Genomic DNA, 19,061 nt, shown 5'->3' with positions numbered 1-19,061 from the left:
ACTGATCCACACTGAGGATCTTCATGGTAAAGTCTGTTTTCTTCTTCTCTGGTTTAGTCCATTGACTGCAGCAGAACAATGTTCACATTTCAAACCTTCAAAGAAGAAGAAAAATCCTCCACTGGAAAATTCACTGTGAAACTCTCAAACTCTTCATTGCACCTTAAAGTCTGTCTGACACTGAAATCCAAAGCAAAATGTGCATTTGCTTTACAGACGGCAGTCCAACACAAACATACACACATCATCCAAAACACAGTCCAACATCCAAATCTCCTCCACTGCCAGCATGAATGATGGGAAAGAGAAGCAGGAACACTCTGACATTCAGGGTTAGAATGAGTTTCATCAAGCAGACTGTGAAGATCAAAGCTGCATTAGAAAGCTTACATGAATGAATGAGTGGACAGAAGTGGACAGAGATCATCTGAAGCACTTCAAAGGCTTTAAATCAGCACATTTCTCTTTATTCTTTATCAACTCTGTTAGTTTCTCTCAGTTTTCTGTGGAATGAAGCTAACAGCAGGCTAATAAGATGCTGACCAATAGGTTTCTATTAAAGGTTGTAATTTGTATATGAAAAAGTGCTTTGGCTCAGCAGGGATCAGCTTACAGGTAGAATACAGCTGCTGGATGGGATTAGCATGTCATAGCTATCTACCAAACTGCTAACTGGGGGATTTCAGGCCATCTATGGATCATTTTTGCTAACTGTTTATTCAGCTTAGGCTCACAGGGCTGCAGCCTGTGCCCTAGCTGTCATAGGGCAAGAGGCGTGGTCCACCTGCACAGGTGAGCAGTCCATCACAGGGCCAACAGAGAGCGACAGAGAAGCACTCTCTCACATCCACACCTACAGCCAATTTAGAAGCACCAATGAACCTAAGCAGCATTTCATTGGACTGTGGGAGAACATCCAACCTCCACAGAAAGGCCCAGCTGACCAACAAGCTTCAACCTACAACCTTCTTGCTCTAAGGCACTAGTGCTAACCACTTTTGCCCATTTCAGCCCAAATCCTGCATCTTCCTGTTTCTGACTCCAGGCCAGCTCCACTAACACTTTCTCATCAGACACTGCCACCTAGTGGAGGAAGTCTTAGTTCCATTTGAAGCTTCAGATTACAGTTAGTTCCTTTACAAAGAGGTGGAGGTGGTGGGGCCACAGCACCATCATCACTGAGTGCCATAGGACACTTAACCTTTGTTTCCATATGCTGGGAACTTCCTGTTGTTCCAAGGAGGACTGGAAAATGTGTGAAAATCTCCCAGTCAGTTCCTCACAGCACACTTCAATCATTTCCCTCCCACAGCATCAGGACCAGGGCTTTTTCTCTCTTTGGTCCCACTAAGAGATTTCCACACAAACACCTCATCAGTGGGACTCTCAGAGCTACCAGCCCTTTGCTACAATCACAAAGCTCTTCATTGAAATCAATGATATCAAAGCTGGAATCAAATGAGTCCAAGTCTTCTGCTGATTCAGCATCACATTCATCTTTGCTCCTTGTTCTGCATCCCCACCATGGACTTCATTCCTTTCCAAGCCAGCCTTGAGTGTCCTTTATTCAGCTCATCCTCTGCTTTACTTTTACACCTGATTTTAGCTGCTTTATCTCTCTTTCAACAGGTTTCTGTGCCTCAATCTTTTTCTTCTCTCCCTCATAACAAGACAGCTTGTTCTGCCTGAGAACATGTTGGAGTGATTTACTAATCCAGGGCTGCTTATTGGGGAAAATACTTCCTGTTTCCAAAGTAATCCCCATTTTTCCCAGAAAGAAATGTCAGTAGAAATCGATGATCTAAGTGAGAACATGAGCCTTTCAAAAGTCCCAGTGGGTGCAGTCAAAGCAGTCCCTCAGTCCCAGTATAGAGTCTTTGGTCCAGACTGGAACAGCTGTGTGCCCAGTTTGAGCTCTCTTCAGTGCTGTGACCTGACAGACCCAGAGGGGCCATCACATCACATTTAGAAGCTCCCCTGATGGAGCCACAACACATGTCCAATACTTAGTCTGTCTTGTTGGACCAACTGGAAGAAATGATTCAAGGACTTAGTCACAGAACAGAGATTCAAATCTCCAAAATCCAACTGGCTGCATCAGGACATATAGTCTGAAACTCTGCACAGTTTCCTGTTTGAAGCTGCTTCCTGTTGGCTTCAGCTGTTTGGAGTTTCCATTTTCTAAACTTCTACATTCTGAACCTTCTTCAGCTCTGAACAGATGATGAAACACTGAATGATTTCAAGCACTTTGTCTAATAAACTTACATCTTTCATTCTTTATACAGATTGAGGGACTGTGGTTTGTCAAAGATCAGCTGTGATTATCTGGCAGCAGCACTGAAGTCCAACCCCTCCCATCTGAGAGTGCTGGACCTGTGGGGAAACAACCTGAAGGATCCAGATGTGAAGCAGCTGTCTGATCTTCAGCAGAGTCCAGACTACAGACTGGAGACTCTGGGGTCAGTAGAGTGATGGAGTGAGTGGGTGGTGCTGTCAGCAGTATTGTACTAAACACAGTCAGTATGAAACAAAGATCCAGTGTTTCCTGTAAAGCTGCAGCTTCTCAGTGAAGCTGTGAGAGGAGAACGGTGACAGGCTTCAGGATTGGACACAAACACTTCCTGTTTCTCACCTTTATGGTCACCATAGTAACGGCTGACACGCTCTGATCAAACACTGTCAACAGCCAATCAGCTCTCTGAACAAAGCAGCACGCAGACCAATGACTGCATTGATTTCCAAGTTTAAAGCACTGAAGAACACAGTCTGTAGGTGAGGAAGAATTTAGTGAGAGCAGATGTTTGGATGGAATTCCTCCAGTTAACAGCTGGAACCGTCCATCTGGATTGTTGGGCTTGTTGTTGGGGTTCCTACAGAGCTCAGAGTGGACACACCAAGGTTCTTCTAATGAATGAAAGTCCAAACTCAAACTAGGAGGGAAAAACATTTTCAGCAACTTCAATAAAAATCCAAAGATTAGAAAAAGTGAAGCAACAATGAGTCCTAGTACAGTCCCAGCACTGACGTCCCTGCTGCTCTTTATACTGGATGTGCTGCATCACTGACTGACAGCTGATGAAGAGTCTCTGGAAACACTCGTTTATCTCCTCTGCCCTTCCTCCTTCTCTCTGCAGGTGGAGGTGATGATGGTAAACAGGACGGTGTGTGTGCTGAGAGAGGAGCAGCTGTGTCCTGATGATCCAGAGAGGTTGAAGCAGCAGCAGCTTGTGTGTAGAGACGCTCTGACTGGGCCATGTTACTGGGAGGTGGAGAGGAGAGCTTCATCCAGCAGTGACTGACAGAGGAATGAAGTGCAGATGACTGTCAGTGCTGCAGAGTGAACTGCTCTGAGAACAGCTCCACTGTCAGACACAATGTAGAGTCCAGCATCAGCCCTGTGTGTCCCTCTGGATCTGACAGAGGATCATCAGTGTATCTGGACTGCTCTGCTGCTGCTCTGTCCTTCTACAGTCTCTGCACAGTCTCTGTCTCACTCTGGAAAGATTTTACAACTTGTTGTAATTACAGAACGTTAATATAATATTCAAACATGTGATCTTCTCTTTATTTCTGAATCTTTACCAAATAAAGAAAAACCAAACTAACAAACAGAAGCTGTCGTGTCCTTTTTCACCACATCTGTGAATCTTTTCTGTGTTTTTCCTCTTTTCCTCCTTCCTGCAGCTCCATCTTCATCATTCTGTGTCCAGTATATGTGAACACGTCCAAAGCATCTGAGCCTCATGTTACCCGTTTGTGTGAGTTACGCCTGTCGTTGTGTTGTGGTGTATAAATAAGGGGCAGGAGACAGCGCTGGATCTCTGAGTTCTTTACTCTCAATTTCTGCAACATCTGCAATATCTAGAAATGCAAACCTGTGAGCTGTGTGTGTTGTGCGTCTGCTCGGCCACCTCTCCTCCGGCCGTGCTGGAAGCAGCTGTGCGTTTGACAGTTTTATCGACTCGACAATAATCGAACAAATTAAATGTTCAAAAATATCAACTTAAGCACTTCAAAGTCAACAAAAAGCTTAAAACAATGAAATAATATTTCACTGACAAAACAACAGCTCATAAGAACGATACACAAAATAATACAGAAACAAACAAATAAAAGTTATTAACCAGGATCCATGTTTTTGTCACAAACACTGAATCAGCTGATTCACTCTTTATGTTTCTGAGTTTGTTTTGTGATTATAGTTCTGGTTTCTGTTTCTGTGTCTTCACTGTGTCCCACGTCTCCTTACTTTGGACTCTGTGTTATATTTCCTGTTTTACTTTGACAGTCCTGTGTTACTGTTTCCTGTCTCGTGTGTGTAATTGGTCCCAGCTGTGTTTCCCTCCTCTCCCGTTCCCTGATTACTAAACTGCGTCCACGCCGCCGGCGCTCCTCTCCACAGCTGGATTCCAGGATTTCAGAGCATCCAGCTGTGGTGAGTGATGGAGACACTTTCTCTGCTCCCTCAGTAATCAGGACAGTTTATTGAACATCAGAGGACATAAAGGACTGTTTTTCACCTGCCCGTTCTGAACCTGGACATTAAAGACTGCTGGCTTCAAGGACATTAATCCCAGTGTCAGCCAGCCAATAACAGCCTGTGTTTTTCAGCTCTTTAGGAGTCAGAAATGAGAAAGACACAGACTGCTAACCTCTCCCTGCAGGAAATAAGCTCCGCCTCTTCCTTTCAACAAATTCCTTTAAGCTTCAGTATTAGACTGTGTAGGCTCAACAATAACAGTGCAGCCTGCTGATAGAGGTGAAGAGGGAGGTAATTTACCCCACACAAGGTGTTCCTGAAAGGGTTCCAGCGTAACACGCTGTCTCAACTTCACTGTGCCAATCTTATCAGGCACCGCCCCTCCTCGCCAACGCTCAACATTGGAAAGCATGGATAAAAACTGTCTACAGTCATCATTGGTGACATCACCTGAGATAGATACAAGCCTCCAATACTCATCCGTATTCTTCATTACATGAATCAACGACTTAATAGCGTTACTGCCAATAATCATGTCGTCACTTTGGCCTGGAATAACCAGCATGGGGATGAGCAGCTTGAAACCATAAAGAGTCACTTCCAAATCACAAACTGCTTTAGGTTGGAACTGGTGACCCCCAGCACCAACAACAACAATGTCATTAGCTGGTTCGAGCTTCAGATCAGGGCAGGACTGTAAAAGCCGCGTAGCAGTAGCCTCACTAATAGAGCACGACATAGAGCCACTGTCGATCATGGCTCTCAGTGAAACTCCGCCCACAGTCCCCACAGTCGTATAAAACAAATTGTCAGATTTCTTAATTCTTTGCGTCATTTGGAAGACAACTGTCGTACCAGGTGGCGAAGTGGAGCACAGAGATTCATACATGGATCCCAGGTCATCGCTGTCGCAAGTGGGAGAGTCACTCAGATGATCCACACTTTCCTCCCTCAAATGTGGATCAACTAGTTTTCCGACCGTCGAGGGGCAGAAGACGACGAGGATCCAGGACAGGCACGCCTGGTGTGGTCATTTGAGTGGCACAGAAAACAGAGTTTGTGATCTCGGCAGTGCATGAAAGCTGTGTGAGACATATCATGACAGACGGAGCAGGGCTTATCATGTAGGCCCTCAATCCTGGAACGTCTGGAGTTAGGCCGCGTGGTCAAACCAGGCTGAAAGGATCTTTGCAGCAGAACCTTCTCAAGCATGCCTATGAGCCGCTCCAAAGTAGCTGAATCTGTCGACTGTGGCTGAATGTGCTTCTCTGTTGGCTGGACAGGCAACGCTGTTGATATCTGCTGCGCATTCACTGCAACTCTCTCGGCTGTCGTGCTGCTTGAGTTCAACTGTCATGGTCTACGGTGGGTGGCTGGAGTTTCCATTAGGCTCCTGAACTGACCTGGGATCCGCCCCTGGGCAGGGCCAACTCCAGCTCCTGCACACCTGGAGCCTATTGCAGGCTATCAAGCCAGAGGGATTTAAACCACACATCGATGTTCACTCACTGCCAGTTCGTCATCAACCCATGTTGGTAACAGGTCTTGTGTTTCAAATTCTCGCTGTGATTTATCTTACTAACAAAGACTCTTTTGTACTACAGTTGCTGTACCCACCCTGGCTCACTCCACCTCCGGACTCGGGATACCTAGTGATCATTTTGGAAATCCCTCTGTGCCTCACCTGCCTGCCCTCCTGCCATCACACTCCATCTGGAGCCCCGGATCTCAGGTCAGCCTTTCCACGCCACTCAGCCTCCCCTGGATCTTCATCATCCCCCTCTCAAACACTCCAGGTCCCTAACTGCAAGTAAGAATTGCTGCTCTTATACTGGCCACTTCTGAGCTGCCTTCACTACCTGCCTAACTCCTATATCCTCTCCCCTCAGTGTGACTGTTCCCCACTCAGCTCCGTTCCACTTCTCAGGCCTCGTTCCCTCGCCCTAGCCACGTTCCCCTGGGCACGCCACACCAAGGCTCCACGTCTCGTCATTTTCTGTCTTTGCCACGTTTCCCTTTTTCCCCCCCTTGCACTTAACCGTAATAAACTGTTAAATCATCTACTGTCTCCGCTCTGGGTTTCTGCACCTGAGTCCTATTCAGTACCGGCCATCCGTCGCCGTGACAGTACGAACTGGCCAACAAATGGACTCAGCAGACCCAGTACGTGCAGCAGTCTCCAAGCAGGGAGCCATTTTAGGGGCTCATGAGCAAGCGTTGCAGGTTCTCGACACCCGGTGTCAAACCATAGGCGAGACCCAGGCTAGGATCTTAGCTTCCCTGCAGGAGATTCAGTCGGCTCTTTCCCCTCCTCCAGGCCCATCCTCCGCGTCCCCTGCGCCCGTGGCAGAACCTCCCCAGTCTTCCCCAGCTCCGACCCCTTCGGGCTCCGTGTTTCGCGATGCTGCATTCCCAGAACCCGAGCCGTACTCTGGGGAGCGGGGCCGCTGTACGGCCTTTCTACTGAAATGTTCTCTCGCGTTCACGCATTCACCCCGTTCATTTACTAGCGAATCAGCTCGGGTAGCATATCTGGTGGCTAAGCTACAGGGCAAGGCGCTGTTATGGGCCGAGGCGTACCTGTCGGCTCACCCGCTCCCAACCTGCTCGTTTGATGATTTTCTGTGCGAGTTTAAAAAGACCTTTACTCACCCAGTATCGGAGGGTAGTTCTGATGAAAGGTTGCTCGGGTTGCAACAGGGGAGCCGGAGTGTCGCTGAGTTCATTATCGACTTCCGTACCGCAGCCGCCGAGGCCAATTGGCCCGATCATGCCCTTCGGGGAGTGTTCCGTCGCGCCTTAAACGACGAGCTCAAAGACCAGCTCGCTTCCCGCGATGAGCCCGAATCCTTTGAAGACTTGGTCTCCCTTTCCCTTCGGATAGATAATCGCCTGAGAGAAAGGGAGGCAGAAAAGAACCAGAAACATCGTAAACCTGCGCCTCGTACGTTTTCACTTCCTCCACCGTCACGTCCGGTGTCAACATCCGCTCCCGTTTCCGTGGAAACGGACGCCGCTCCGGAGCCTATGCTAATCGGCCGCTCTCGTCTCACACCAGAGGAGCGAGAACGACGGCTTCGGTCGGGCGCGTGTTTTTACTGTGGCTCAGTGGAGCATAGGTTAGCGCAGTGTTCGGTTCGGCCAAAAGGCTCCGCCCGCCGGTAATTTCGGGGATACAGGTGGGCGGATCCTCTTTCAGTTCCAAACCCCGGTTAATTCTACCAGTCACCCTGTGTCTAAATAAGGTTTCTCACCCCCTCCATGCTCTCGTTGATTCCGGAGCAGAGCAAAATTTAATAGATTTAGCTCTCGCTAGACGCCTTCATTTGCCACTCAAGACTCTCGATCCTCCCATCCCTGTTACCGCATTAAACGAGCAAATATTCTCTCAGATAACCCATCAGGCTGGCCCCGTAACCCTCGTCACCTCTGGAAACCACCATGAAGCCATTACCTTATTCACCTTCTCTTCTCCTGATTCACCACTCATCCTAGGCTACCCCTGGCTACAGAAACACAACCCTCATATAGACTGGTCTGGAAGTAAAATCGCTAGTTGGAGCCCTTTTTGTCTAGCCCACTGCCTCAAGTCTGCCCTACCGCCGGGTGCCCCTGACACTAACACCTCAGGCGTTGATCCGGTTGACCTCACACTCGTCCCACCTGAGTACCATGACCTCCAGGAAGTTTTCAGTAAAGACAAAGCGTCGTCCTTACCACCCCACAGGCCTTATGACTGCGCTATCGACCTTCTACCTGGTGCTCCGCTTCCCTCTAGCCGGCTATTCAACATCTCCAGACCAGAAAGAGAGTCCATGGAAAAGTACATCCACGAGTCATTAGCTGCAGGTATCATCCGCCCATCCTCCTCTCCAGTGGCCGCCGGCTTCTTTTTTGTGGAAAAGAAGGATAAATCACTCCGTCCATGCATAGACTACAGAGGGTTAAACGACATCACCATTAAAAACAAATATCCTTTACCCCTTATCAGCTCAGCCTTCGAACCCCTCCATGAAGTCACCGTATTCACCAAACTGGATCTCCGCAATGCCTACCACCTTGTCCGCATCAGGGAGGGGGACGAATGGAAAACGGCTTTTAATACGCCCCTAGGTCATTTTGAGTATTTGGTCATGCCGTTTGGGTTAACCAATGCCCCCGCTGTCTTTCAGAACCTGGTCAACGACGTGCTCCGTGATTTCCTGAACCAGTTTGTCTTTGTTTATCTTGATGACATACTCATTTTCTCCAAGACCCCCCAGGAACACCATGTCCACGTCCGAGCAGTCCTCCAACGCCTCCTGGAAAACCGACTTTACGTCAAAGCCGAGAAATGTGAGTTTCATGCACAATCTGTCACTTTTCTTGGCTATATACTTGCAGGAGGGCAGGTGAAGACTGATCCAGCCAAGATCCGCACGATCCTGGAGTGGCCCACGCCCACGTCACGCAAGCACCTACAACGTTTCCTCGGCTTTGCCAATTTCTACCGGAGGTTTATTCGCAACTACAGCCAGGTAGCCACTCCTCTCACTACACTCACATCCACCAAAAGACAGTTCATCTGGACACCTGAAGCTGAGGTAGCATTCAGTAGGCTCAAGCGCCTATTTACTTCAGCTCCAGTATTGTGTCACCCAGATCACTCCAAGCCATTTGTTCTAGAGGTAGACGCGTCCGACGTCGGCGTCGGAGCAGTCCTTTCACAGCATTCAGGTTCCAAGGCCAAGTTACACCCATGTGCCTTTTTTTCACGTCGACTCTCGTCAGCTGAACGCAACTATGATGTAGGAGACAGAGAGTTGCTGGCTATTAAGTTAGCCCTGGAAGAGTGGCGTCACCTATTGGAAGGCGCTGAACACCCATTCACCATCTTCACAGATCATAAAAACCTTACTTACCTCAAAACAGCTAAGCGTCTAAACGCCCGCCAGGCCCGTTGGTCTCTGTTCTTTGATCGCTTCAAGTTTGCCATCTCTTTCCGTCCAGGTTCCAAGAACGCCAAGGCTGATGCCCTGTCTCGTCTTTACGACCCAGACGCTGAACCCACCGAACCAGCTCCTGTGCTTCCTGCCTCCTGCCGCGTAGCGTTTTTATCCTGGGACATAGAGGAATCCATCCAGCGTGCTTTACTGGATGAACCAGACCCTGGCACAGGTCCTCCGGGCCGCCGCTTCATTCCCACAGCAACCCGTTCGGCTGTAATTAAGTGGGCTCATACCTCCCGGTTTTCCTGCCATCCTGGAATCGGCCGCACCATCGCACTACTACGTCGTCACTTCTGGTGGGCAACTCTGGAACATGATGTGCGGGACTACGTCTCTGCCTGTGACGTGTGCGCCAGGAACAAGACCCGAAATCAGCGACCATCCGGTCTTCTACAACCTCTAGCCGTACCTTCTCGTCCTTGGTCCCACATTTCCCTGGACTTTGTCACTGGACTGCCTAGGTCAGCAGGTAAAACAGTGATACTCTCTGTGATCGACAGGTTTTCAAAAGCAGCTCACTTCGTTGCCCTGGAGAAACTACCCACTGCCACGGAAACTGCAAGACTGATGGTTGACCACGTCTTCAAACTCCACGGGATTCCTGCCGAGGTCACTTCTGACAGGGGACCTCAGTTTACATCCCAGGTTTGGAAATCTTTCTGCTCTGCCCTGGGTGCTCGAGCCAACCTCAGTTCTGGTTACCACCCTCAAACCAACGGGCAGACTGAGAGGCTCAACCAAGAGCTGGAGTCCATGCTCCGCTGCATGGTTTCCCATAACCCGGCTACCTGGTCAGCACATCTCCCATGGGTGGAGTATGCGCACAATTCTCATGTTTCCGCATCCACTGGTCTCTCTCCATTTGAAGCGTCCCTGGGCTATCAGCCTCCCCTCTTCCCTGAGGACGAGGCTGATTTGGCTGTGCCTTCCGTCCAGCACCATCTCCAGCGCTGCCGCCGCGTCTGGACTCGGACCCAGGAGGCACTGAAGAAAGCTGCTGCCCGCCACTGCCGCTATGCAGATCGTCTACGGTCGCCAGCTCCTCGGTACGCTCCAGGACAGAAGGTGTGGCTGTCGGCTAAGGATGTTCCCCTTAAAGTTTCCTCCCGCAAGCTGGCTCCTCGGTTTATTGGGCCGTATGTCATCCACTCGGTCATCTCGCCCTCTGCTGTGAAGCTCGAGCTTCCTCCCAGTCTGCGGATTCACCCGGTTTTTCATGTTTCCCAAGTCAGGCCTGTGCTGTCCAGTGTGCTGTGCCCGCCTTCCGACCCCCCTCCGCCCGCCCGGCTCATCGATGGTCATCCGGCCTATACGGTTCAGCGGATCGTTGACGTCCGTCGCCGTGGTCGGGGTCGCCAGTTTTTGGTGGACTGGGAGGGGTATGGGCCTGAGGAACGTGCCTGGGTTCCTCGCTCGTTTATCCTTGATCCTGCTCTTGTCTCTGATTTTTTCAGGTCACGTCGCGGGCTGGGGACCGGTCGGCCGCCGGGTGGCGTCCCTTGAGGGGGGGGTACTGTCATGGTCTACGGTGGGTGGCTGGAGTTTCCATTAGGCTCCTGAACTGACCTGGGATCCGCCCCTGGGCAGGGCCAACTCCAGCTCCTGCACACCTGGAGCCTATTGCAGGCTATCAAGCCAGAGGGATTTAAACCACACATCGATGTTCACTCACTGCCAGTTCGTCATCAACCCATGTTGGTAACAGGTCTTGTGTTTCAAATTCTCGCTGTGATTTATCTTACTAACAAAGACTCTTTTGTACTACAGTTGCTGTACCCACCCTGGCTCACTCCACCTCCGGACTCGGGATACCTAGTGATCATTTTGGAAATCCCTCTGTGCCTCACCTGCCTGCCCTCCTGCCATCACACTCCATCTGGAGCCCCGGATCTCAGGTCAGCCTTTCCACGCCACTCAGCCTCCCCTGGATCTTCATCATCCCCCTCTCAAACACTCCAGGTCCCTAACTGCAAGTAAGAATTGCTGCTCTTATACTGGCCACTTCTGAGCTGCCTTCACTACCTGCCTAACTCCTATATCCTCTCCCCTCAGTGTGACTGTTCCCCACTCAGCTCCGTTCCACTTCTCAGGCCTCGTTCCCTCGCCCTAGCCACGTTCCCCTGGGCACGCCACACCAAGGCTCCACGTCTCGTCATTTTCTGTCTTTGCCACGTTTCCCTTTTTTTCCCCCTTGCACTTAACCGTAATAAACTGTTAAATCATCTACTGTCTCCGCTCTGGGTTTCTGCACCTGAGTCCTATTCAGTACCGGCCATCCGTCGCCGTGACATCAACGTTCCTCCAGAGTGGGACTCACACAGGATTTCCTGGACCTCATTGGCTGTCCATTTATCAATTGTCTTTGATCTAAAGATCATGGCAAGCTCAGGGGAGGGACAGTTTTTGATGAACATTCGGGTGACCTCAGTGCTGGGGCTACCCAATGCCTGTCCTCGTTCCTTCAGGCGCTCAACAGCAAGATCAACAGCACGGTGCAGCCTAAGCCAGTAATCGAATGCACTTTCGCCTTTCTCTGGGAGAGTGGTGTAGAAGTCTGCCAGTGGAAGAGGTGAGCACTGAGCAGAGTCAAAGTGTCTCCTCAGGATTCCAAAAATAGCCTCAGGATCACGTGTGACATCTACGACACTGTTTCTAATGCCAACCTGGACCACATCCTTAGCCTTGCCTCTCAAATGAACAAGAATCTCCTCAGCCTGTTCTTCAGGTCTCAGACTCCCCAGCTTTATAAAGGCTCTCATCAGATCCTCCCACTCTCTCACAGAAATGAGATCAGAACCATCCCCTCTGAAGCATGGTGGGTCCTTAAGCTTCCTGTGGGACACAAACTGCACCGGCGCAGCATCAACAGCAGATGTAGATGACACAGCATGGAAAGGTGTGGCCGTGGGTGCAGGTAAGGGGGTACTAGCAGACGGGCTGAGCTGGGTTAAGATACTCTGCGCTACTCTCTGACCAACCAGTTGGATCACATCCCCCATCTGACTCACAATCTCCGTGGCAATAGTATCTGGGTTAGGAGAAGGTGAACTGTTGTTCTGAGACGTGTGTGACACAGGGCTAGGAGGGGGGACAACAACCCCTTCACTGGACTGGGGCCCTGGGATCCCCTGACTATCCCCCCTAACAAAACCACGCCCACTAACAGGAGTGTCATAACGCAAACGCAAAGGGGAACATAACAACCCCCTACCCCTACCAACAACATTAGGAGTACTCGATCCCTCCTCTGTGATGTCCATCACAACAACTAGAATAGAACAAAAATGCTATATATGCTCCTTTTTTTTTTTTTTTTTTTTAAATGTGTCAGAAAGAACAACAATGAATCAAACGTGCAGCGCTGAAACTGGCCCACGTTGCTGAGAGGAGTCCACCGTCCAAACACTCGATTGACGGCTCACGGCACCAATGTAACCCCTGGTCAGCTTCTCTTTCCAGCGCTGTGTGAATAAAACTCTCTGGACTCGAAGTGGGTAGAGCTCAGGCGTGATTTATTCCCCAATGAAATAATTAACATTGTGAAGACATTTAAAAATAAAAAGTCCACTGACTGTTTTGGTATTGACATGATATTAGTTAAAAGTATTATAGAATATATAGTGCAACCTTTCGCATACATTTGTAATCTGTCCTTTCAAACTGGTGTGTTTCCCTCACAAATGAAAATAGCAAAAGTTATTCCAATCCATAAAAACGGAGAGAGATGTCAGTTTACCAATTACAGGCCAATATCACTACTCCCACAGTTCTCAAAAATTTTAGAAAAGTTATTTGTTAATAGACTTGATAAATATATTGAGAAGCATAATCTCCTAAGTGATAACTAATATGGCTTTAGAGTGAAAAGGTCCACTTCGATGGCAGTGATGGAACTTGTTGAAGGGATATCTAATGCTATAGATAATAAGGAATATATTGTTGGTGTTTTTATAGACTTAAAAAAGGCATTTGATACAATCGATCATTCTATATTAATGAATAAACTAGAGAGATATGGCATAAGAGGGATAGCATACAAGTGGATGAAAAGTTACCTGGATGAAAGATATCAATATGTCGAATTCAATAATGTAAAATCTAAGCAGTTGAAGGTAACTTGTGGTGTTCCTCAGGGCTCTGTGCTGGGCCCTAAATTATTTATATTATATATAAATGACATATGTAGTGTTTCCAAACTGTTAAAATGTGTATTGTTTGCTGATGATACCACTCTGTACTGCTCAGGTAAAAACCTAGAACAGCTTCTGACTACAGCGGAAAAGGAGTTAAATATATTAAAAAACTGGTTTGATGTAAATAAGTTATCGTTAAATATAAAGAAAACAAAATTGATTATTTTTGGCACTAGACAAATGAAAAATGTATCTAAAATCAGGGTTAATGGAATTGAAATTGAAAGAGTGAACGAAAATAAATTTCTTGGAGTGATGATTGATGATAAGCTGAGTTGGAAGTCTCATATAAACCACGTGAAAACAAAAATGTCAAAAACCATTGCTATTCTCTATAAAACAAAGCATGTCCTGAACAAAAAATCATTATACACACACACTTTATTGTACTCTGTTGCTTCCATATATGACTTACTGTCTGGAGATATGGGGTAATGCATATAAAACAAACACTCTTCATATTTTCAAGTTACAAAAAAGAGCTATAAGAATTATAAACCAATTAAACTATATAGAACCAACTAACATTTTGTTTGTTAATCTGAATACCCTGCAATTTTATGATTTAGTTGAATATAAAATGGCACAGATAATGTATAAAGCACAAAATAACTTGCTTTGCCCCAGTACTCAGAAGCTGTTCAAAGTCAGAGAGAGTCAATATGACTTAAGGGGAACAGATTTCTAATAAGGACAAACATAAAGCAGAGATGTGTTTCTGTTAGAGGAGTTAACCTGTGGAATAGTTCTGACAGTGATTTAAAAAGGTGTAATTCATTTTCCTTGTTTAAAAATATGTTTAAAAATAGAGTATTAGAAAAATATATATATTGATGTCGTTACTTATCTAAGGTGGAAAGTTGTTTTTGTTTGTTTGTTTGTTTTGTTTTTGCTTTGTTTTATTATTTGCTTCGAGCCCTGTGTACAGGAGCTGCATGCAAAAAGATCTTTTGTTAAAAGGGTTGGCGTAATAAGCAAATGCTTCAGCCAATACCTTTTGATTAGCCTTGTCTCATGCTTTCTTTGTGGTAGATCTTTGTTCTGTCTTCACTGAGATATTTGAATGCTAATCAATAAAAATCAATCAAATCAAATCAAACCAATAACAGCCTGTGTTTTTCAGCTCTTTAGGAGTCAGAAATGAGAAAGACACAGACTGCTAACCTCTCCCTGCAGGAAATAAGCTCCGCCTCTTCCTGTCCTGTATATGAGTGATTCTGACATGAGACACAATGAGTTTCCTGTTTATTGTGACTTAAAGCGAGCAGCAAAGCCACTAAACTGTGTGTTTCCAGCTGAAGCTGCTTTTTGTGTTGCTCCCACAATCCTGTCTAAAACAGTCAGTGAGGAAAACTCAATGTGACTTCAGAGTGTCAGAGGTAAGCGACTCATGTTGTAACTGACGTCAGACGCCGGAGATTTTGGCGGAAAATTAAAGTGAATGGTAGTTTAGAATTGAACAAATTCCTTTAAGCTTCAGTATTACCAAATACACTTATCAATAGTCTTCTAACTAACAACATTTGTCTAAATCATCTCCAACACCCTGGAGAACAACGGGGAGAGTTTAGAGGCTCTCCAAGATTACATTGATCAGTGCTTCCAGGATCTTGTGATGAAGAAGGCTCAGAGTGCAAAAACTTCATCAAAACCCACCTGAAGCTGCTGGAGGACACGGTGAAGAACATCGCCTTTGATAGAGTGCATCGCATCGGCCCCATGCGGGCTGCGACCGGGAGACCACGTCCTACTGTGGCCAAGTTCGGCCACTTCAAACAAAAGGAACAGGTGAAAAGTCTCCGTGTCCATCGGTGTTTCTCCACGTCTCTCTTCCTTCTTCGTGTCATCTCTGTGTTTCCCTGCTGCCCTCATGTTTTCTGCTTTGTCTGTTAGTTCTTCCCAGTTTAGGTTGATGTTCGCTTCTTCCCTCACCTTTGTTATTTTCACTGTAAATAAATCTCCACTCGCATCTCCACCGCCGTCTGCATCTTGGTCCTCATTCACTCCACCACACGACTGCTGCCCCAGCCGTGACAACTTTTGATGTTTCCTCTACATTTACCTTTAAAAATTATTTACTTTGCCTTGTTTGGTATCATTTGGTATCAGATGGCCGACTTCTAAATGGTCATCATGGTCACCACCGAACTTGAGGAGTTTGCCCCCTCACATATACTAATGTGCCACAAACAGGACTTTAACATCACCAACCATTCCTATGTTATTACGGTGTATCCATATAACTGGCCCACCCTGTACAGTTATGCTTTCATGTTGACATACTGTATTAACACAATTCAGGGAGGATTCTAGGATCAGAACTTCGGGGGGCTGAGCACCCAGAGAGCTGCCCAGCCAGCCAAGATACACTTTACTCGTCACAATGAGACTTCTTCCCCGTCTCTGTCGGTCCCTGCATCCTCCCTGTCCTCATCGTCTGTTGTCTTCGCCTCCTTTATCAGTCATCATAATTTTACCATCTCTGTGCAAGTCTGCAAATTTCTTTATTAAATCAAAAGATTATTAAATCCATCAAGTCTCTCTGTGCCTGGATCCTCGTCACAAAACATGACATCACTGTTTTGTACTTTTTAACAATTTAATCCCACATTTGTGAAAGAAAAGCAAAACACTTTTTTGAAAAGTCTGTAACAAAACCATCAATTCTGATCAAGGTTATTTAAATGCTGCCAAAGAAGAATGGATTGGAATAAAAAAAATACATATCCTAACCTTAATTACTGGAGGAGAATAATGAATGATGCTCATAGTGAGTAAGAAGTAAACTGAGTGCATATTTTGGACAGAGATTCACTTTTAATGTGTTTGTATAATATAATACAGATACATAAAAACACTCCTGAAACAGAATAAATTATTACAAATAAATTATTACAAAATATTAAAAAATATTATGGATACTTTTGTTGTTAAAATGTTACCTCTCAACCAAGTTCTGCCTTTTATATTTTTAGTAGTGTGTCACACAAACAGGAAATATTGTCAAAAAAAAGTAAGTAAGTGCTGAAGCACCCCAAAAATGAACCAAAGCACCCCAAAAATGAACCAAAGCACCCCCAAAAATGAACCAAAGCACCCCAAAAATGAACCAAAGCACCCCAAAAATGAACCAAAGCACCCCAAAAATGGGCTAAAATCGCCCCTGTTAACAAATAATAGCCCAACAGTCACTTTTATGCTTACTGTAGCTGTTAGCTAAAAACACTAATTTAGCCTAGTTTGCCCTGAATTCAGCTTTGACAGACATGATCGACTGTTTCCAGTAGAATTCCTCGTTGTCATCTTGTTCCCTCTCAGAGCCCCGTATGCTTGCAGAGACCCCTACAGTAGGGAAATGTGCCAAAGAACGTCCAAAACATTGCATTTTAGGTTTATTTATGCCTTACACACAATCCCAACTCTTTAGCTAACTTAACAACTTTGGCTAAAGTCTGTAGTTAGTCTTACTCGTTTGTACAACATTTCTGGATCGCCACTGTTTGAAATGATATGACATATGACTCTCACTGAAACAGCAAACTTTGTAGAAAACACAACACTTCTGATTCTCTATCTAGCTGTTTGGTCACAGCTGTAGATTACATTATAAGTGGTTGTTCACTCTTGTCAATAATTACATTTCTAAATTCTATTTGTGCAGTTACATGTAAACAAAGTCCAATATTGTATCTAAATGATTGTGTTATGGTGGGACAGTTTCCAAATTTGTTGTATTATTGTACTAGGTATGACTGTGCAAGAGTTATCTTATCTTCCTTGCTTGCACCACACTCTTTGCAGAAATGGTGCACAGCAGCACTGCATCATGTTATTGTGTTGTATAATATACCAGAACTAATACAAAGCAACATCCATGTACACTATAGGTCCATGCCAATGTGCCCAAATGGGACCTCCATAAATGGTAAGGGGCGCAAAGGCACTTTAAGACCAGTGGGCACACCATCGGTGCACATCCGCTCGGATGCTTTTTTCTATTCATTTATTTCCCTGTTTATTTATCGATGCACAAAAGCAATTATCTCAGAGACACCATCCTCTTAACAGAGACTCAAATCAGGAACCTGCAGATTATTAGTCAGCAGCTTTAACTTCCTGTCTTTGTCTCACTAAACCTTCCACGTGGAAACTTGAGCTGCCCACTCAAGCACAGTAGGCTTCAACTGGCTCTGCTCAAGTCACTTCAGTATCTGAGAAACTGCCTCGATGCATGCCAAAGAACACTTTGACAATACGCTTGTGTTGAGTCAAATCCACCACAAGCATATTCTATGGCAGTTTAATTCCACTCCACATAAAAATAGTCACGTATTATTTCCCCCCACCACACTTCCTGCCAGTAGCTGGTGCCCCCACCCACAGTGCATTAGTGGTTCTCTGTGTTTAGTGGCTCACTCTGGGCGGCTGCTCGGTGGGGCCCGGCCCCCTGGCTCTGTTGGGCCTGTGCTGCGGGTGGGGTGCCCTCAGGTCTCGGCCCTCTGGGCCCATTTACTGCTCAGTAACATTTAATATCTATTATTTACTACTACTTACTAGCCTACTTACTGCATATTATTGGTTGTTGCTGTGGGTTCCCCACTGTGTTGGTTTTTCCTTGTGTTTTTCAGCAGATGATGAAATAGATTTTCAGTATTTTTTCTCTCTTCCTCTCCATCTATTTCTCTTCTTCTCTATTTTTCCCTCTTCTTCTGTTAACTTTCTCCCCAGCTTATCTTTTTTCTTCTTTCCTGACCCCCGTTCTGATTCTAATGACTCAAAATAAAGTAAAATCATCATCAAATATGACTATCAAGTGGACCAGTATAGCAAAAACCATAATGGTGGCAGAGGCCCCAGAGCCAAGTGGCAGGATTTTCAACGTTCAAACCAGATAAAAAACAGAAATTAAATGGTGTTAAAAGCCATGAATTAAGGCAATTCATTCACAACATAATTACAAGTTTTACTGGACGTTAATATTTTTCTCTTTTTTCAGTGCAAAACAAACTAACAGTACACATGATGCTGGCAAGTTAAAATGTCAGTGTCTTTTATAGATAGCATGTCTAGCATCATAGTTTTATAGATCACGTAGTCAGGATAAAAACTCCATCTCTGATTATTATTGTACATGACTGTGACATGCAGTGGCCTCAGCATCATGATGAAGGCGACCGGAGGAGATAGTTTGGTAGACATCGATGTTTTGCCGATGAAGGCTCATGTAGCGGTCCTCTTTGTCCTAAACAACAATTTACACTGTCATTTACATTTAATTAAAGTGCAGCTTAAAACACAGACATAATGCACTGCAGCCTCGGCACAATTAAGTGTAAAACAGAACTATGGAAAACTCACAAACATCTGGCGAGTTTCAGATCCTGTTAAGTTAGTTAG

The 19,061-nt window shown here is 46.1% G+C and overlaps 1 protein-coding gene and 1 long non-coding RNA gene across 2 annotated transcripts in view; both read left to right on the top strand.

The window, feature by feature from the left end:
- LOC146640786 (NACHT, LRR and PYD domains-containing protein 12-like) overlaps positions 1-19,061 on the top strand; it is a 135,184-nt gene that overhangs the window by 24,015 nt on the left and 92,108 nt on the right. The gene's annotated exons all lie outside the window — the stretch shown is intronic.
- LOC146640790 (uncharacterized) lies at positions 4,474-6,499 on the top strand. The gene is made up of 3 exons (XR_014909886.1): positions 4,474-6,014; positions 6,088-6,293; positions 6,373-6,499. It is a non-coding gene; the product is annotated as an uncharacterized LOC146640790 (long non-coding RNA).

This window comes from Rhamphochromis longiceps, unplaced genomic scaffold (genome assembly GCF_057381845.1).
Source record: "Rhamphochromis longiceps isolate RC_006_pf unplaced genomic scaffold, R_longiceps_female_GT1.1 unmapped_scaffold_1, whole genome shotgun sequence".
Classification (NCBI taxonomy): Eukaryota; Metazoa; Chordata; class Actinopteri; order Cichliformes; family Cichlidae; genus Rhamphochromis; species Rhamphochromis longiceps.
The sequence above is the reverse complement of the archived record's forward strand: the minus strand, read 5'-3'. Positions and strand labels throughout refer to the sequence as shown.